The following is a 21,651-nucleotide window of genomic DNA, read 5'->3' as shown; positions in this document are numbered from 1 at the left end:
CACGTGCTTTGGGTAAACATCACTCTGGCTACTATCAGAGAGCCACCTCAGCGCCAGTGAATCTGGCAGGTCACTCAAGCTGACGGGCAGGAACTGCAAGCTGCCATCACACTTCAGGACTGGTCTTCGATCCCAATCTCCACTGATAATAAGATTTTGTAATTCTTCCACAGAAGCCTACTCTCCCACATGCACAGATTCATATCATCTCATCTACACTCTGCAGTTGTCATACCCACCCTCTTGCCCATCAGGCATAGTATCCTAGGGTGAGGCAGCTTCCTCAAAAGAACTTGCCTTCTCTTCCTGGAAGGCAAATCCGACCAAAAGCAACCTTAGATCATTTCACAAAGCCCACAAGTGCGTGTCTGCTCTCAGGTGACACAGAAAACAACTGTCCAACCTTAAAATTAAACTTTCAAACGTGTCTCCCTCATCTAAAACCTGATGGCATCTTGTTAAATCTGCCTTTGGAGTATGCTCCTCTTTCATCCATTCCTTCACTTCAAATTACGCCACACGTGACTCGTGAGAAGGCCGAATGCCTAAATTCTGTGTTTGCTTCCAAATCCTGTGTCGACAACCCATCGATCTGTACGCACCCTAACCAGTCTTAGAACTGCTCGTCGATTCTGTATCTTTTGCACCTGAGAAAGTAGAGAAGTTTCTGGCAGCCCTCAACTGATTCTGCAACTGGACCGGATGGCATCAGCTCACGTATCCGAAAAAACCTGCTCTTGCACTTCTCCTGTTGTTCTCGCAATTCCTCCTGTTGTTCTCGCCGTTCCTCCTGTTGTTCTCGCCGTTCCTCCCGTTGCTGCCGTTCCTCCTGCTGTTGCTGCTCCTCCTGCTCCTCCTGCTGCTCCTCTTCCCTCTCATTCATTTTGATCCATTACATCCTGCTCCGTTCTAGGTTATAGCTCCTCCACAAGCTTCAACCTTGTATACAAAACAAAAAAACACATTCGACATAAGCATGCGACAGTCGCAGTGTCTTCACAGAAGCGACACTGATCAGAGATTGAGGAAGAAAAGTTATGAGGCCCCGCGAGGAAGAGTGATGTAAGTGACATTTTTAGCTCGCCTGTTCGAAGAACAGAGAGCTATAGCGATACCCCCGGCGTGAGCGTCAGCGTGAGCGTGAAAATGTTAAAGTTTTTGGTGCAAGTTATTTTTTCCTTTCTAATGTTTTTATCTACCACACTATTTTTTATATGCCCGATATATATATATATATATATATATATATATATATATATATATATATATATATATATATATATATATATCGGGGCATATAATGTGATACCTGTCGTCCGTCCGTCTGTCTGTCTGTCTGTCTGTCCGTCTGTCCATCTGTTCCTGTCCGCACTCTAACTCCCAAAGTTTTCAACTTTCACGTTTCATATTTGGTACATAGATACAGACTGCGGAGACGGTGTGTCACGACATACGTTCATCATCTAAAGTGGTTGCCATGGCAACCAGGATGCTGTTTTCCATCCGTTCCTGTCCGCACTCTAACTCCCAAAGTTTTCAACTTTCACATTTCATATTTGGTACATAGGTACAAACTGTGGAGACGGTGTGTCGCGACATACGTTCGTCATCTAAAGTGGTTGCCATGGCAACTAGGATGCTGTTTTCCATGTAGTAGCACAATTCTGTATATACCTTCTTGTTCTGGCATATATTGTGCTCTCTTGCGCTCTTGTTACTGATTACAATATGTTGTTGTTCATCTTTCGGCTGCTCCCGTTAGGGGTCGCCACAGCGGATCATCCGTTATGATCCGCATACTGATTTGGCACAGGTTTTACGCCGGATGCCCTTCCTGACGCAACCCTGGTCGCCTCTTACGACACAGGGATCAGGATTTGGGTTTCGCCATGATTCCGGGCTGCTCTACACCCTGCCCAGTGCAGAGCCCCCGTCCTCAAGCGATCCTCCAACCCAAGCCTCCGAGTAGCCGGATTACAGGCGCACGCCACTACGCCCGGTTACTGATTACAATATACAAATACATATATTGCTTTAAAATTCTTTGGATCAGACTTCACTGCAATGCTTTATAAAAAAATATTAATTATTAGACTAGTCTTTTAAAAACGATAAATGTATAAACAGGCGAGCATTGGGTGGCTTTGACACCAACTCTCTGGTTTAATGATATGATGATGATGGGCTCGGATGATAGGGTAAGGGTTAAAATAGTGCTATATGGCATTAACTCCAAAATGGCCAATGTGTCCCTTACATCACTCCTCCTCGCGGCGCCTCATATGTAAACTGGAAGGGCACTCTTTGACATCATGACATCACAAAATATGCCTCCACCCACATTATTACATCATAATTCTGTTATGTTTGTGGGGTAGATGGAGGAACTTCAGAGTAAAGGTCGAATTTTATCGAGTAGCATGGCCCGTGGACGTGTAGGAGACATTTCAATGTAACTCAAGTAGGGAAACTTTGAGTTTAAGTGTTGTGTCATCACACAGGGGGGTGCTGTGTTAAATTAGGTAGGGTCTAAGGCTAATTGCTCCCAGTATGTGATTTCCCCCTGTGACTTTTTCCTATGTTTTTGCATTTCAAGACAGGCGATAAAAAAAGAATAATGTTCTTAAAACAACAACTGAGCCAGATATTTCCAAACAGGCAAAACCCCACCTCCAGGAATGACAACTAGTGAGACCATGCCCCTGGGGTGGATGATGGATGGAGTGACGTCTGAGGGAAGTGAGGAGAGGATCGAGTCAGAATCGGCAATCAGGACACAAGCCGGAGCGGGAAGGGAGGTTCTGTGAGGTATGCACTAGGAGAGGGAGGTCTCTTTTTTTTCTGGCTTCCTCACGACATAATTAAGAAGGCTGCACAAGTCTCATGTTCTTGCTGATGCGGATTTGCCTGCGTTCTGGAGCAAGACGCTAGCCATTAATTGTTCAGCTGGGTCATGTGAGACCACGCCTAGAAGCTTCGTGTTGTGCCATCGGGAAAGAAGGCAGCACCACTTTGCAGAGGAGTGGCGTCGGCAAGTGCGATCGTGAAAACTAGCTGCACAGCGGTTTCTGAGCTATGGTGTTGAATATCACCGCCCGAACTACCTCCCATATGCTTCATGCCGAAAGCGTGACTTGGCGCCATTTTGGGTGCAACACGGTTTGGCGAACGCAAGCTTTAGAAAGTCATCTCTTGGCACACAGCTAAGTCCTGGGAGAAAGGGGGGATTTTTCTTTTCTTTATTCTATCCCCTTGTCTGTATTAAAGTCTGTGTGCAGGTGCCTCAAATAGGAATGTAGGTTATCTTAAGTTTCATTACTATCCCGTTTTGATTTATTTCCATTATAAGCATTTGATTTCTGTTTATGAAACCCATATTTATTAACTTTGCTTGTGTTGTCTATTTGGTGTGGGTTCGAGTATAAACCCTTGTGCTGTACTTCTGTCTGCTACGTGCCTTTGCCGCACTTCCTTCCCGCACGTGCTATAATCTACAAGGATCATTTGTTCGCCTCCAAGGTAGAACTGTTTGGCTATCCATCCAGGTCGGTCTTAACCAATGTGGATAAAATACATGCTTGTACCAAGTTTGATTAAAATCCCTAAACCAAGATTCAAAATGTTAAATAATTCTGGCTGTCAGACCATGTGTCTGATCAGATTGAAATTTAAAGCATATATTCCCCATCACTAATAGATCATAACGATGGCATTTAATGTCGATTGATGAAGCGGTTCAAGAGAAAAAAAAGAAAGATTTTTCTTCAATCCAATATGGCTGCCAGACCATGTGACCTACAAATTATTCATGAATACCCGGGTATCCCCAATGCTTGGGGAACATGTGGGTGACGTTTCTCCTCGATCTGTCAAACCGTTCTGGGGATTTTTAAAGGTTTATTCTTCCAAAAAAATTATAGCTGCCAAACCATGTGACCATTGACGTCATAGGTGGATAACTTTTTGTTCCTCACGAACAGGCAATCATATCTGTAAAGTTTCGCCTCGATATGTTCAGCCATTTGGAGTAGAAGATTTTTAAAGGTTTTTATGTTAAAAGCAATATGGCTGCTAAACCACATGACTGATGATATCATTTGTTTTTTCTCTCCACTTCCAAATTAGCCCAAGACGACCCTCAAATTTTCATACTGGTTGGATAAAGCGTTTGACGTATGCCATTATAACATCATAACGAAGCCACCTATGACAACAACAACAAAATATACCATCAGAGATGGGGAATCCCCCGCCATTGAAAAATAATTGAAATCAGATAAGCGGTTTTCCATTTATTACAAAAACTTTTTTTCAAGATGGCCGCCCCAGTTGGCCATCTTGGATCCGGCCACGCCCAAAATCAATACGGTTCTTCCTTTTCAGGTGGTGCATGTGTGACCCAAATTTAAAATCGATATGGCAAACAGTTTATGAGTTTTCGCACTCACAGCTATAAATGTTGACGCCCAGCCAGCCGGATGACCTGGGTAACAACAATATCCCCCTTCCGCCACATGGCGGGGGATAAAAAAATCAGTCGTTTCCCATGGGGAGTACTTCATGTGTTCTAAGTTTCCATTTTTTTCATGGAGCAGTTTTGGAGATACAAATGTCCAAAGTTTTTCCTTTTTTCCAACATGGCTGCCACACCACGTGACCTATAACGTCATAATTATGATTAAAACATTCTACGTGAGTAGATGCATCAATGGTGAAAAATTTGTGTCAATCCAACAAGCAGTTGCAGTGAAAAGAGAAAAATTAGCATAGACGGACATATGTACGGACGGACGGACGGACAACCCGAAAACAATGCCACTGGCAACTTCGTCAGCAGAGACATAAAAGTGATTAGTAGGGATCACCCAATGTACCAGTCTCCAAGAATAATCAGAAGTTTTTTGGGTGAATGAGCTTGTGGAAAAACACCTTCTGATTCGGTTGGAATGGAATTTGTAAAGGCAGATAAGCTTGCCACTTATTAGTTTGTCAAGTACCAAAAGCGCCGAATGGTTTTTACACAGGTTTGATAAAGTTTACACCGAACTTGCAAACTAGCAAATGAAGAGACTCCAAATGTGATTCTCAGGCAATTATATGAAAAATGAGCCAGAGAAAATATCATAATGGTTGTCACTACATTTGGGAAGGAGGGGGTTGAATCGAGAGTCATTAATCGTTCGGCGGTGCTGGGAGGTTGTTCTGTGGCATAAACAGAGTACTCACAGGTTGGACCGCATTCCAATCTTAACAGCCAGGACAGCGCCACTTGCCAAGTTGACATTGTCAGTCATCAAAATAGCAACACCAAATACAAGCTTGCAAAAAAAAAATACTCCAAAAGAACGATCAATTCTTCATTTAAAAACATATCTTTGGTATAAAAAGAAACAATCTCTGTCAACCATAAAGTCTCACCAGGCATTTAAAATAATGCAACGAAAATTGACTTTCAAGGGTTAAAAAGTTAATTAGCTGATTAGTTGCATCCTAATTTGCATATATAGAGTAAATCCTTACTACAATTCACAAAATGGTGCTTGTGGGTGTGTTTGTCGTACTACTCATCCGACAGTTCTGGGCTGATTACCCCCAGACTTGCGACATCGGATCAGCATGACCCCAATTCGTGTACGGGGGTGTTTTTTCTTTTTCTTTTTGCCAGTGTTCTTATGGGGGCGAGGGGAGATGCACATTCTCTTTGTAAATGTGTAACACTGCTCCAGGTAGATGGTATTAAAAGTAACCCCCCCCCCCCAAAAAAAAACAATGCAGTATTCCTGTCCCCATGTTTTCCAGTGTAGTTTTGTATTTTGAATTGCGTGGCAAGAGATATTTTGGAGTATTTCCAATTAAGTGTTTGAAAAAGTAAAAAAAAAAAAAAAGACAAAATGTCATAGCCCCCGTTGTTTTACTAGTTTTGGTATTTTTTATTTTTTTATTTTTAGTAATTTTTCTGCATGGAGTTCTGCGTGGAGTTCTGCATGGAAATTACTAAAATTACTAGTTTTAGTAATTTTTCTGCATGGAGTTGAAGGCGAGCCCATACTTTTCTATATATTACTTAAACTCTCATCTTGTATATATGTACGTACGTATGTATGGATTGTTGTGGGCCGGGGGTCGGGTGAGAAGACCACGAGGTGGGGGAAGCTATCTCGGTTCCCACCAGACTCCCCGGAATTGTAGGCCGTCGCACACGGATAATTCCGTGACGCGGCGGGTCGCTTAACCGACCGTGGACACCAATAACTCAACCGCGTGACCGTGACTCCCGTCTATGGGTTAATCGGGTTACCTAATTAATCACGTGATTAAATTACCAGGAAACACGCCATCGGTATGCCTTGTCCGAACCGGATCACTCTACCGGATCGGATGCATCCGAGTGACACTGCCAAGGACGTACCGGCTAAAAGGAACGGATCGTTGGGAATAAAGTCCCGGCTAAACTAGGATTCGGACCATGCTGGATCAATGGAAGAGAAGACAAAAACGAGCAGCGAACATTTCTAATAATAATTTATCAACAATTGGCGAGGAAAGGTATGTGGCACGATCAGGATTTATTGGGGTGTGTTGTGCAGGGATAGGGGAGAGAGGTGTGGTGCAGCAAATAAACAGGCAACTTACAAAAGGGGACACAGAGCAGACAACACAAAAATAATAACAATACGAATAATAACAATCTTCTGCAGTCTTACTTAAGCAGTCAGGCGCCAGGACACACACACAGACACAGAAAACCCGATGAAGAGAAAGTTTTTAACCAGGAAGGGAAAGGAGTTGAGGCTATGATCTTGGTACCTTTGTGCTTGATAGCACGACGTGCCACCAATACGTTTCGGGGGGGGGGGGTGCTCTGTGGTGCGGTACCCGACAATGGGCGTGTCGTCTCTGGCTTCAGCCACATGTCTGGAGACCTTGTTCGTGAAAGAGGTGCTTGAGTGGAGAAGGGGCGGAGTCCAGAGTGCGAGAATGGAGTGGTAGGCGGGTCCAGGTAGGCGGGTGGGGTCAACGTCGTGTGGGTGGAGATGAGGAGGTGGAGTCTAGACAGCAGGAGGCGGGTTGTGGCGGTGTCGACGAGGGCGAGGCGAGAGTGGGAGAGAGGCGGAAAAAAGAGAAAGAGAGAGAGAAATGCGGAGGGACTGCTCCGACCTTTATAGGACATGCCACGCGGGGGGAGGGGCCACCCCAAATCGAAACGTCATCACCTGAATTGGGCGCTCCGATTGGCCCGACCCCTCATGTGGCCCACTAACTTGGGCCGGAAACCGCCTCACTTCGTTTCCAGCAAGGCCATCCCAGACAGTGAACATATTTCGCTCCGACCCCACGACATGACACGAATCGCCCACACTGAAATTGGCATGCGAACCGCCCCGCAAAAACCCCCGGCCGTGCCCGGGTGACCGGTCGAGGGTCACGCATGCCCGCTCGGGCGTTCGACCAGCGTCGATCAACGCGCTTGCTCTGTGTGCGCCATCGTGGCCCGCACTGTACATTCCCCGGCTCGATCGCAGCTTTGCTGGCCGTAGAGACGAAAAGACGTTCACCATCCGTGGAGAATCCGCTGCTACCAGCGAGGACCGAAGGTACATAATTATGGATAAATCCATGCACGTTTTGCCAGCGGCGTACGTGTCTGCCCTCGAGCACATTCCATACAGCACGTGCGGTTTGGCCATTACGCACATAACTAGCGCTCGCGTTCGCACGACTCAGTTAGCGTGTGCGCGGGGCGAACACCAATATGTGTCGGATATTGAGGTTGAAAAGGAACAAGCCGCTTCTACTCCGCACACTCATATCCCGCCCAACATGGCGTGGAGTCGTCTTTATCGGCCTCCGTACGCGTTTTGTGCAGCGTGGGTGTCGTACTGGCTGTGTTTCCTGTGTTGTGAAAAACACCGTTCGTGCGGCATCTTAAGAGGTATTTATTCGCATGCCTTTTTAATACAACCGGCAATCTTCCCCAGATCATCGGAAGCTCGAGTCGATAATCCCACAATGCAAAGCGCACTATATGACTCGCTGCACAGGTTGGGTTTAGGGCTCGCCCGGAAACGAGGATCTCTGTGCAGCAGTTCCCTCACAGCGGCGCTGCACACGCTGGCCTCCATGAGGCCCCACCTTACAGCGAAGGCGCACGTGGCTGATTTACCTCAGGAATAATCAGACAAAAAGAAGAGTAGGGACGAAATGAAGGAGAAAATGATTTAAGCAAACCTAGCGATGAGATCATTGCAACGCACTCCCTTATTGTCCCGCGAAACAAAAGGAAAGGAACTATCTACATGTATAATAATGGAATAACTTTCTTGGGACCACTATCTGTTTTCTCTCTGTCTCTCTCTCTGTCTCTCTGTCTGTCTCTCTGTCTGTCTCTCTGTCTGTCTCTCTGTCTCTCTGTCTGTCTCTCTGTCTCTCTGTCTCTGTATCTCTATCTCTCTATCTCTATCTCTCTATCTCTCTATCTCTCTATCTCTCTATCTCTCTATCTCTCTATCTCTCTATCTCTCTATCTCTCTATCTCTCTATCTCTCTATCTCTCTGTCTGTCTCTCTGTCTGTCTCTCTGTCTGTCTCTCTGTCTGTCTCTCTGTCTCTCTGTCTCTCTGTCTCTCTGTCTCTCTCTCTCTCTCTGTCTCTCTCTATCTCTCTATCTCTCTATCTCTCTATCTCTCTATCTCTCTCTCTCTCTCGTTAGGGGTCGCCACAGCGGATCATCCGTATGATCTGCATAGTGATTTGGCACATGTTTTACGCCGGATGCCCTTCCTGACACAACCCTGGTCGCCTCTTACGACACAGGGATATTGGTACACCTATTTTAGCCGGGGTATACACCGGCCCAGTACACTGGTACTCATTTCGCCGACCTCGGAAGGATGACAGGCTGAGTCAACCCCCTGGTGTATTAATTCAGTGGCCCAACAGGGCTTGAACTCAGGACCTTTTGGATCCCAAGCCATTGCCCTAACCACTGCGCCAACACACCAGGCTTTATGTATGTATGTATGTATGTATGTATGTATGTATGTATGTATGTATGTATGTATGTATGTATGTTCCCAAAATACAGCCAAAACGGTACACCATAGCGCAAAGATTTTAGGGCCCCTTTACTCACCATTCTCCTGCGGTGTGCAGTATCAAGTATCGTTCAAATCGGGTTGCTTTAAAAATAAATTCCCGATTCAGTGAAGTAATCTTCGGGAGAATTTGATCAATGCAAACAACCTCAGCGGTGTAGTTCGCTGGAGCTATGTTTGTTTTTGTGGTTTTTTTTTTTTTGGAAATATTTTTTTATCAACCGCTGTTACAACGAGTTCCCCATTGTGATGAATTGAAGGATGTGACGCGTGATCACATGTCACGCGGCTCGCACACGAGACAGTTAAAACCGTGATGCCGCGCGGTCGGGGGGGGGGATTGTCCCTGGGGCATTGTCATTTCCGGCGGTGGTTCACATGGTGCTCGTTGAATGGTGAGAATTGAGAGTATACCGGACTCCGTGCTTATGCTGGCTCATTGCTGATTTATTTTGCGGAGATCGACTGCACATGTATTCCTTTATGTGTCTGTAGAATCAGCTTCAATCAAGTGAAATAAAGCCGACACTCCGAAGGTTTTTCCCTCGCATTCATTTCACCCATGATGGATAGATAGATAGACCAGAAGTACATAACGAAATGCCTGGTGTCTCACGACAAACCTTGTTGCATCATTTGAGAAAACGTTGCCTTGTCGGACACAAAAAATGATTACAGTACTCTCTTGGTCTTAGTCATTGAAACACGTACCTTTTCGACCCCGATTACGTCAGTACGGTCGTGAACACCGGAACACATGCTAAAGCCATATCATGAACGGAGCAAACGTGGGAACGATCAGCCGCCATGTTTCGAAAACAAATACACACCGTCACGGCCTCACAAGGCCTGAAGAGCTTAACATCATGCAGAAAATAAAAATTAAAAAAAATCATAAAGTAACGAACAAAAAAAAAACATTTCAAAGATACGAAAATAAAAGCGAAAGTCTTTAAAACAAGTGCAGTACCGGGTTTAGAGAGGGAGGTGATGGTGATGGTGAACGTGGTGAAACGACCAAGGGGAAAACCAGGGCCTTCGTGCTCCGTGGTCACTCACTCTCACTCTCACTCACACTCTCACTCACTCACTCACTCACTCACTCACTCACTCACTCACTCACTCACTCACTCACTCACTCACTCACTCGGAACACAAGAACAATACAAGGGTTGGGAATAAATAGGATTGAAAAGGTGGGGAGTAAGTACAGCAGGGTCGGAAGCACAATAATAAGATAAAACACCGTCAGGAGAGAAGAGCCGACCTCCCAACAGAGCAAGCAGAGTACCAACGCCAAGGAGATTATTTAATTTAAAAAAATCTATCTATCTATAATTCCAGCAATCTCTGTGTGTGTGTGTGTGTGTGTGTGTGTGTGTGTGTGTGTGTGTGTGTGTGTGTGTGTGTGTGTGTGTGTGTGTGTGTGTGTGTGTGTGTGTGTGTGTGTGTGTGTGTGTGTGTCTGTGTGTGTGTGTGTGTGTGTGTGTGTGTGTGTGTGTGTGTGTGTGTGTGTGTGTGTGTGTGTGTGTGTGTGTGTGTGTGACCGCTGTTTCTCGACAACCTCTGGTCCGATCTAATTGAAACTTGCCATGTATATTGCTGGGGACCTGAGGATGTGCCTTTTCAAGGTTTGATATTAATCGGACAAGTGCTTCCCAAGTTATGGCCATTTATTTACCAACCAATGGGAAGACACGTTGTTGCGTGGGCGTGGCCGATGGGGAAGGGAAGCTCAACCGCGTTCCCCATTACGGGTTACAACGTACGGGCTTCCGGAGAGTGATGACTTCGTGTATTCTAATAATTTCTCGATTTCTTATGCGCATTTATAGATAAACACAATGGCCCAAGTTATGATCGTTTTCACATTAGACGGTGTATAAATTTCGGGAACATCAGAGTGCTGGTATGCTCCGAACCAGGAAGTAAATTTTTTTCTCTCTCTTCTCTTCTCTTTTTGTTTTTTCCTTGCCACGACATTGCAAAAAGGTAAAATACGTTGGCGCTAATTGAATAATTGGGTATTAAAAATAAATTGCAAATAATCGTAATTGCGAATAATATCGAACTTCCGGGTCATGCACGTACGGGCACGTGAGAGCGAATAGAGTACCTATATATAGAGAGTAGCGACATAGGGGGACCAGAATTTGATGGTCACGTGACACATGGGCGCCATTTTGTTTCACACTCTAGCGCCAAGCTACGCATCGAATCCAGATCTTCACCGAGTGAGCTCGGAGAGACCGAGTTTGAAACTGAGTGAAACTTTATTAGTCAAAATGACGGGTTGTTGCGCCTTTGGGTGCAGCAACAAATCTGAGAAGGGGTACAGGATGTATAGGTTTCCAACAGATGCAAAAAGACGGAAGATATGGGAGCAAAAAGTGAGCAGAGTGGGATGGAAGCCTACTTCTTCATCATGATTGTGCGAGGTAAGAGAAGGGCTGTATCAGTCCCATGTATTAATATCAGCGTATGTATGAAGGAAGTGACTGTGTCTGCGCACCTTATTCATTGGAATGCCATTATTATTAATCATTATGACATTGTTATGAAAATCCAATTCTTTGTAATACATAAAAATAATTCAAAAAACATTCCTTCATATGTTGTGAAATTGTGTTTGAAGGTCATTCATCAACGTTGGCCGTGGGTCTCAAAAACTAATAGAGTCTAGATCTACTAGTAGTAGATCTAGAACTTTTGCAGCATTTTTATTTTTGGTTCAAACTCAAAGTTGGTCCAAAATGTCAAATTTGGCTTCAAATTTCCACTCATACTTTCATAGGCCCATTACTATCTTGGTGTATAGTGAAAATGGTGCATGCCGTGACTCGACAAGTACCAATCTTAAGTTAGAATACAGTTATTTTTCTAATCTAGCAGCATAGTAGAGAGTAGCATACAATGATGAAATGTGTAAACTAGATCTTAGAAATGAATTTTGAGAACTATTCTATTTTGTTATAATAATGTTTTCTTCTTCTATAATTTATTATTAGGACTAAGAAATATTCAAGATTAGAAATATTGTATCTTTTCTTCTGCAGGTTCACTTTGATGAGTCCCAGTTTGAAAACAAGAGAGTAGATGGGAAGAAAAAACTGAAGTGGCAGGCAGTACCAACCATATTCTGTCATCGCAGTGTGCCAAAACCCAGGAGGCCTCTAAAACACCTTTCCTGTACACCAAATACTGCTAGTGCTACCAAGAAATCATGCATTGCTTTAGACCATGCATACTCTGTTAACCCAGCAGACAAAACAACATCAACTTCAAGTTCAGGTATGTAAACTGAAGTTATGAATCATTTTCTTTGAACTAAGTCTGTAGTTATTTAACCCTAAAAAGACTTTGGTGTTTTGGTAGTTAATAAAATTGTGTGTGGGGGGGGGGGGGGTGGGAGCTTAAAGCCTTCACCCCTCAGCCGCGGATCGCGCAATCACCGCAAAAATTTGCGCAATGGTAGTGTGTGTTGTAATCTACAAGTTCGATATGCAGATTTTTCCAAAAATAGTCTTCTTATATTCCATGGTACATTTTCACTGACACAACCCGTTTACCCACATTTTTTTTTAAGTCAAAAGTTGGGGTGCGGTTTATACACAGGGGGCGGTTTACACACTGGGATTTACAGTATGTAGACTGATTCATCGTGTTACCATTGTGATTTAGAAAACGGATAATATAACTTGCATATGTTTTTCTCAAGATGAAGGGTACAAATTAGATATTTTGTATTCTTTCCTTTGTCATTTTTTTTTCAGTTGAAGACACTGCCACAGAAGACGAAAACAGTGGACCAACAACGAGTGTTCCACCAAGTACATCTAAACCCAGAATCAAAATGCAAAGGAAGATTAAGGCATTGAAGGCTCAACTTCGTCAGACAAAGAAACGGTATCGGGCAATTCAAAAAGCAAAACTCAAGCAAGAATCACGAACAGCAAGAATCTTCGGAAAAGACCAGCTACACGCTATGTCGAGACGTTCCATGAATGGGGTACAGTGGTCACCAACGACAGTGAGAAAGGCTTTACTGCTAAGATTTTCATGTGGATCTTCAGGCTATAAAGTGCTATTGAAGCAGGGTTACCCACTACCATCGGAACGTATGCTTCAGAGGAGGTTGCAGAATATTTCTTTTCAGCCAGGTGTATTGACGCATGTCTTTGAATTGCTCAAGCTGAAAGTTTATGGTCTGACTAAAGAAGAACGACTTTGCTGTCTTACACTAGACGAGATGTCACTAACACAAAAGGTTGAGTATGATGTCAGTAGTGGTGAGCTTGTAGGTGATGTGACATTGCCAAGACACTTTGGCAGTGCTGACCATGCGCTGGTATTTATGCTTGGAGGAGTTACTTCTCGCTGGAAGCAAACAGTCGGTTATCATTTTACAAGTGGCTCAACAGATGGAACCGTCTTCAAGGACATCATTTTGGACATCATCAGTCATGCATCAGACATCGGCCTGAATGTGCAAGCAGTAACTAGTGATATGGGTAGCGCCAATCGGGCTATGTGGAAGTCCTTTGGGATAATATGCAGTAAGCATTGTAAGACGGTTCACAGAATCCCACACCCATGTGAAACAGAAGGATGGCTGTACTTTCTGGCCGATGTTCCTCATCTGTTCAAGAACATCAAGTCAGCTCTAGTAAGTGGGCAGAATTTTGTTCTGTCCAAAGACACTGTAGAGCGCCATCAGCTTTGCTCAGACATTGTAAGTGATTACCCCCTTCGAGACCTTGCATGCTTCCAAGAGCACCATGAGTTGAAGCTGGCACCAAAGCTTACCAAGGCCAAACTTGCACCTTCTCATTTCGAGAAAATGAAAGTGTCCAACGCAACACACGTGATCAGCCATGATGTGAGCAGTGCCCTCATCTACCTTGCAGACAAAGAGAACAGAGGTGCAGAGCATCGTACTGCAGCTTGGTTCATTGAAATGATGAATCACTGGTTCGAGATTATGACAAGCCGTCATCCTGTTATGGCTCTTAGCAAGATGAAGCCAGATAAATACAGGGAAACTCGGTCATTCCTTCATGATGTCATAGCTTTGTTCAAGGGGATAAAGATAAGTAAAGGTGACTGGAAACCATGTCAAACTGGGGTCATCTTGAGTACTACATCAGTTCTTACCTTGGCCGAGGACCTTCTGGATGTGGGTCACAAGTACCTTCTTACCAGTAGACTGACGCAAGATTGTTTAGAAAATCTGTTTTCTGTCGTTCGTCTGAGGAAGCCGATTCCATCCCCACTAGAATTCAAGTTTGCCCTGAAACTCATAAGTTCAGCCCAGTTCCTTACACTGCCACGTTCAGGGAGTTACAGTCAAGATGACGGTGAATTTCTCGCTGATTTTCTGAAACAGGACGTGCAGGTCCCAGAGGATGTTAAAGTCTCGGGCATCATTCTGTCAGACAATCCCGATGTCAGTTGTCTTCCTCCAGCAGAGCGGGCGAGCCTTTACAACCTTGCCGGCGCTTGCGTTTCTAGTGTTAAGAAGAACGAGACTACTTGCGATACTTGCATCAGTGAGTTGGCAGCTGAAGAAACCAAATACGTACATCCTGATGCACAGCTCTCCTTGCTCAAAGAGTTCAGAACTGGATGCTTCTTTCATGTTTCAGACAAGACATTCAAGATGATATTGACTGTTGAGGCAATGTTTCGCAAAGCTGAAGACAAGCTCATGGATGAAAAAAATATGAAAGATGTGCTTCTTGAACGAGTGCAAGAGCTCACAGAAGATGTGAAGTTTGCTGAGTGCCACAACATTAAGAAGAAACTTCTTGGTAAATTCATCACATCGCGGCTACATTTCTTCTGCAAGAAAAAAACAAGCAGCCGCAAGAAAGAATCATCGAAGAAGTTTGATGAACTGGGCAGTAAGAGCATGGCCATGAGGAAGCTAGCAACAAAAGTGAAGTAAAATAAAGGAAGTAGTATTGAGTCATCCTGCTTAAAGGGGAAGTCCGGACCATTTTAAGTTAGCTTAAAAGCAAAGAATAAAATTTTGCAATCTTCGGATTGGATACATAGAAGTAGCTTTCTTATTATCTTCCGCTATGATTGGATAATGGATAGCATACATCACGTGGGTTTTCGCGGACGAATTTCGTACATGGCAAGGTGTACACATCGTGTCTCCTCATTGACAAAATAGTTCGCCGTTTTCCCAAAAATACCAGAATACAACAGGATAGTTTTAGGAGAACTTTTTCCTGTAGCCTCTTTGATTATTTGTTTACACGATGCTGTTCAGATATTTTGTTTACCGAGTTTCGGAACGAAACCCACTTTTAAAGCGTCTTTTTCGGCCTCACCCTATGGCCTATGAAGTGACAAGGCACACTGATTTAGAAAACTTATAACAAAAGATATGCATTTAATATGCCAACTTTGTTATTCAAACTATTTCATTTATAATCAAACGAATGCTTATTCAGAATAATGTGCTGGTTTGTCCAATGTATTGTGTAACATGAAGTTGCCTTTGTTATAATCCATTTACATTAGAGATAGATGCATGTGAACGAATGATAAGATTCAAAGATAAGAAGTTCTTTCGTTTTCAATTTCTGCATTTAAGCTTTTAGCCGTCGACAGTGCCTTTAGGCACGGCTCCCGGTATTGGAAGCATGTCATCATGTGACCCATATAAACTTTCAAGGACATCTAAGCTTTTAGAAGTTGTTATCTATGGAAAGAAGAGAAAATTCGTTGTTTTGATAAGTAATTTGATGAACAATTTTGGTATTTGTCTATTTCTTATGTTGACCAAAAACCAGTCAAGTTTTAGACTAAAAAAAGGGCAAAATAATGTACACATATGGACATTGACATGTATGGTATATAAGTCTTACTGTATATGCGTTGAATGTGTTACCATGGTAAAGATTATTGTAATAAGAATTATATCAATCATAGCAGCAATTGATATTATTATTGATTTATTTGATTTATAGCCTGTATGATTAAATTGGAACAAAAAATTACCTATAGAACCACTGCCCCCACGCCTGCCCCAAAAATGAAATGCTTTAAATTTGGGGGCCCTCTTTATGCATGCCGTTGATCTTATTTATTATCATAACCCCAGTAAGGATCAATGGTAGTCTGGGATGTTGGCATCTAGAAAGCTAACAATATGGGCAATCATTATTTAGCAACCCAATTAATTTACATATTTATCACTTAATTGCACATTCTTATGAAAATACACAATTTGTAATGAATTGTCTGTTTATTTGGTTACCATGGCAACACATTAGATGGGGTTTCATAAAAAAAAATCTAGCCTACAATCTCTGACCTTCATACTTTCATTTGGTGTATTTCCATTTTTGTTCAGAATCATCAATCATGTAGTATTGTCTTGAAAACTTGCTGTCAAGTTGTTAATATTTCACCAAAATTAATTTTGCTGTAAACACTAATATATAACTAATCATGATATTACGTATTTATACACTTGAATTTGAAAATGCCTGCAGTGTATGAACAATACAGGTAACTCTGCATGCATGTAAGTCAGCCTTATTAAGTCGAATAATCGCACAAGTTTAAACAAATTTTGAAACCGTATTATGCAAGACGTGTTATTTACCTTCTGTGAGGCAGATTTGTTCTACGTCGAACAGATTTCTGTGGTCCCAAGAGATTCAAGTTAAGCAGAGTTACCTGTACTTATAATTTGTAGCATTTCTTTATCGTTCATCATCTTGCAAATTGATGGAACACTGTTGACAGAAATAAAATAGCAAGTCAAACCTACTGCGATTTTTCATGGACTGTTTCTTCACAAGATTGTACCAGTTGAATACTTAACATAAGCATTTTGACATGAACGTGCTTCATAGATTCATCCAATAATTGCATAGCAGGCCTGTGCAATTAACTATTCTTTGCCCATAAAAAAGGGTCATTTCAATTGTTAAGATATTTTTGAAATCTGATACAATCATTTTGGCATAGTCACTTTTTGGTGTGTTTGAGAGCGTGTTGGGTGGTAACTATGATGATAAATTACATGTAGGTATCGGTGTTTGTTGTTTTTGTTTGTTATGGGTGAGATGATAATGTGGTGAGATGAAAAAAGTAAAGATGGGTGAGGTGGGGAGGGATGGGTAGGGGCAGGTATGGATCAAATTGAGGCCCCAACTTAGGCCTATGGACTCGAGATTTTTATTTGGCTCGACTTCATGTCATAAGCCTACACAGGCCGAGTTTCTCCCAAATGTCTCGTTCTCTGGCAAACTTACTCTGAGTTTCCCGTGTAATGAGTACATGCATTTTAACATTTTATCACTTTCAACCCCATTGATTCTATAATCAAGATCTTTGGCCGAGTAAAACATGAGAATAAATATATATGTCCAGTGATGTATCCCACCCTCCTGATGTATTGCTTCATTCATGCATGCTGCTACGGCGGTAGCGCACGCATCGCGCGTTATCCAGAGTGAAACAAAATGGCGCCTATAGCTGAGTTATCGCTACTCTCTATATATAGGTACTCTAAGAGCGAAGAAACGGCCTGTGTGGTTTATTTATTATTATTATTATTTTTTTTATTTTTTTTTACGGGCACGTAAAATAATTACAGGTGTGTGTGTGTGTGTGTGTGCGTGCGTGCGTGCGTGCGTGCGTGCGTGCGCGCGACTGCTGTTTCTCGACAACCACTGGTCCGATCTAATTGAAACTTGCCAGGTATATTGCTGGGGCCCTGAGGATGTGCCTTTTCAAGGTTTGAGATTAATCGGACAAGTGGTTCCCAAGTTATGGCCATTTATTTACCAACCAATGAAAGGACACGTGGCTGCGAAGGCCGGTGCGCGGCCAGCCGACGATGACGTCACGGGCGTGCCGGTTACGATGGGGATCGGTGCCTTAGTTACCGTGGCGTAGGAGTGGCAATGGTCAAAGGCAGCGAATGTCATGGCAAGCAAAGACAGGGAGGTAAACTTGATTTTAATTTGGATTTTAATTAACTCTGTGTGTGTAAGTATCACAGCAATTGTTACTTTCATGAAAGCGATAATTCGTGGAATGATGTGAACATTCCGTATGGGCATGCACCACTTCCGGATAGTGATGACTTACTACTGTATTATAATAATTTCTCGATTTCTTATGCACATTTATAGATAAACACAATGCCCCAATCCAGTCGTCATTTACGAGAGCGAAGGAACGGCCTGTGTGGTTGTTGTTTCTGGCTCGCGGTTTGAATTTTTTGTTTGTTTGTTTGTTTCTTTGTTTTTTTGCACGTACGGTGTTGTGATAATAAGTGCCATACTGTAATTGGCGGCAACGGTAATTGGGCGGATGTGGCAGCACTGTATATGAAGGTCAATGGCTGGTGTTGACACGTATACCACGTACTCCGTGGAAAGTCATGCTGGAACAGTAATGGTATGTTATATACTATATTAGGAATAATGTACTCTGAGGAATGTAATTGGTATTAGAGTATGGAGTTTAACTTCGTTATAATGTGATGCGTATGTGGTATTTGCCTTCAGTATTATGTGTACAAGTTATTGTATTTTGTTATTCTTACCCTATGTATATTTATGTTGTTGTAGATATGCGTATGGGTTTTGTGAGAATAAAGCCGATTGAAAAGGTTTATTGTTGATTACTACAACAATAATTTATTCTCACAAAACTTACCTGGTTGGATTGGACCAGAAGAGCGTCGAGGCCTACACTGGAATGGAGCGTTTGCTGAGACCAGAGAGGCTGGATTCGGATCCCAGTTCACCCACAGCGGCACAAGAATGGAAACACTGGTTGAAGACGTTCGAAAACTTCCTGGGAGCTCTACCACAGGATAATCTGGATAAGATGAGTCTGCTTACAAATTTTGTCTCACCAAGACTATACGAAACTATATCAGAGTGTACCATTTATGATGAGGCTATCACAGTACGTAAAGCCCACTAATGAAGTGTTTGCACGCCATCGTCTTGCAACTCGCCGCCAGCAGGTCGGAGAGTCCTTAGATGAATACCTTCTGACTCTGAAAACGTTAAGTAAAGAGTGTAACTTTGGGGCTGTAACAGCAACTCAACATTGCGAAGATTCCATCAGGGATGCCTTCATTAGCGGCCTGCAGTCACCACTGATCAGACAACGTTTATTAGAGAATAAGACTTTAGATTTAGCTACCATGTTTGATCAGGCTAGATCTCTAGATTCAGCCCAAAGAAATTCAGAATCTTATTGTGTTATTCAACCCTCCCGTTCATTGGGTGCTGCCTCATCCAATCAGAATACCGGTGAAGTGGAACCCACAACTGTAATAGCTGCGACGGGTGTTAAATGTTTCTTTTTGTGGTTTTTTAAAACACCCACGTGTAAAATGTCCGGCACGAGAGGCTCTGTGTCATAAGTGCCAGAAAAAGGGTCATTTTGCTAAGGTGTGCCGTAGTACTTCATCAGTAGCTACTGGTGCTTGTGCAACTTCCTCTGATCAGGCAACGCTAGCGGCTGTGTCTTCTGCCGCTGCCCCAGGGGTGTTGTCAAAGGCGGTTGTGAGGGTCACGCTCAATGGAGTGGAATTGGATGGCCTTATGGATAGTGGTAGTTCAGAAAGTTTTATCCATCCCGACCTCGTTAAGTGCCATTCCTTAAGTGTACATCACACCCAAGGCAATGTTTCCATGGCATCCACTTCCTTCACCGCTCAGACATCAGGGTTCTGTCGAGTCAATATCAAAGTAAACGGTCGGTGCTACCAAGATGTGCGTCTGTCCATACTCCCTCAGCTGTGTTCAGATATAGTTTTGGGCCAGGATTTTCAGGGACTGCATGATAGTGTTACACTGACATATGGAGGTAGTTTGCCTCCTCTTGTTATCTGTGGACTCAGTACACTGTGTGTTGACCCTCCAGAACTGTTTGCCAACTTGACAGCTGATTGTTATCCTGTTGCTGCTCGATCACACCGGTACTCTCCCGATGATCGTAAATTCATTGAAAAGGAAATTCAAAGGATGTTGAAGGAAGGTATTATAGAGCCCAGTAACTCCTCTTGGTGTGCACAGGTTGTTGTCGTTAAGAACGAAACTCACAAGAAACGCTTAGCCGTGGACTATTCAGAAACTATCAACAAATTTACACTTCTTGACGGGTATCCTCTGCCTCGTATAGATGACACTGTTAACAAGATTGCTCAATACCGTGTTTTTAGTACGATTGACCTCCATAGTGCGTATCATCAAATCCCCATCAGAAATGAAGATAAGCCATACACCGCGTTTGAGGCCTATGGACGCCTTTATCAGTTTGCTCGGGTTCCCTTTGGCGTCACCAACGGAGTGGCTTGCTTCCAACGTATCGTGGATTCATTCATCCAAGAAGAAGAACTGGTTGGAACATTTGCTTACTTAGACAACATTACTATTTGCGGCATGACTCAGGAAGAGCATGATGCTAATCTCACGAAATTTCTTGAGGCTGCTAAGAGAAAGAATATAACTTACAATGAAGACAAATGCATCTTTTCAACTAACAGGCTCAGTATTCTTGGATATGTGGTGGAAGGAGGGGAAATGCGCCCGGATCCGGAACGACTCCGACCCTTGCAGGACTTGCCTGTGCCTCGGGACATGAAATCGCTCCGACGCATCCTTGGCTTCTTTGCCTATTATTCACAGTGGATATATGACTACTCAAGCAAGATCCGCCCACTGTGTGCCACTACTACATTTCCCATGACAAGGGAAGCAGAAGCGGCTTTCCATCAACTTAAGCAAGACATTGAAGGTTCAGTGATGAGGGCGATTGACGAATCAGTACCCTTCGAAGTTGAGACCGATGCTTCAGATGTAGCAATTGCTGCAGTCCTCACCCAGGCAAGACGTCCGGTAGCCTTCTTTTCCCGAACCCTTCAGGGACCCGAATGTCGTCATGCTTCTATTGAGAAGGAGGCCCAGGCTATTATTGAAACAGTTTGCCACTGGAGACAGTATTTGACAGGCAGACATTTTACTATAAAGACAGATCAACGATCAGTGAGCTATATGTTTGATAAGCAGCATAAAAATAAGATAAAGAATGATAAGTTCATGCGTTGGAGGATGGAATTATCTTGCTATGATTTTGACATTGTGTATCGTCCTAGTCGAGAAAACATTCCCTCTGATACATTCTCCAGGTCTTATTGTGGGATGGCATGTCACGATCGACATTCACTGTTTAACCTCCACGAAGCCTTGTGCCACCCAGGGGTTACCCGCTTATACCATTTTGTGAAATCTAAGAATATGCCATACTCTGTGGAGGATGTCCGGCAGGTTGTTGGATCTTGTAAAATATGCGCAGAATGCAAGCCCAAGTTTCACCAACCAGATAAGACTCGACTCATCAAAGCTACTCAGCCATTTGAGCGTCTCAATATAGATTTCAAGGGGCCTCTTCCGAGTACAGATAAGAATCAGTATTTTCTTAACATTGTAGATGAATATTCACGGTTTCCTTTTGTATTTCCTTGTGCCGACATGACCACTTCCACGGTTATCAAGTGCCTCTGT

At 43.3% G+C, this 21,651-nt stretch overlaps 1 protein-coding gene across 10 annotated transcripts in view; it reads right to left on the bottom strand.

Moving 5' to 3' along the window:
* Nucleotides 1–21,651, bottom strand: part of MGAT3 (beta-1,4-mannosyl-glycoprotein 4-beta-N-acetylglucosaminyltransferase) — a 69,194-nt gene that overhangs the window by 20,158 nt on the left and 27,385 nt on the right. Inside the window, exon 1 of one of the 10 annotated variants that reach the window (XM_085885120.1) lies at nt 10,065–10,858. The exons of 8 other annotated variants lie outside the window; for them this stretch is intronic. The gene's annotated coding sequence lies outside the window, so the exon portion shown is untranslated. Of the gene's footprint in view, nt 1–9,805; nt 9,980–10,064; nt 10,859–21,651 lie in introns of those variants that run through there. One more of the 10 variants, XM_085885122.1, reaches the window with a different exon arrangement.

This window comes from Eptatretus burgeri, chromosome 6 (genome assembly GCF_056783735.1).
Source record: "Eptatretus burgeri isolate ZD-2024b chromosome 6, Ebu_testis_v1, whole genome shotgun sequence".
Taxonomy (NCBI): domain Eukaryota; kingdom Metazoa; phylum Chordata; class Myxini; order Myxiniformes; family Myxinidae; genus Eptatretus; species Eptatretus burgeri.
This window is presented reverse-complemented; position numbering and strand designations above follow the sequence as displayed.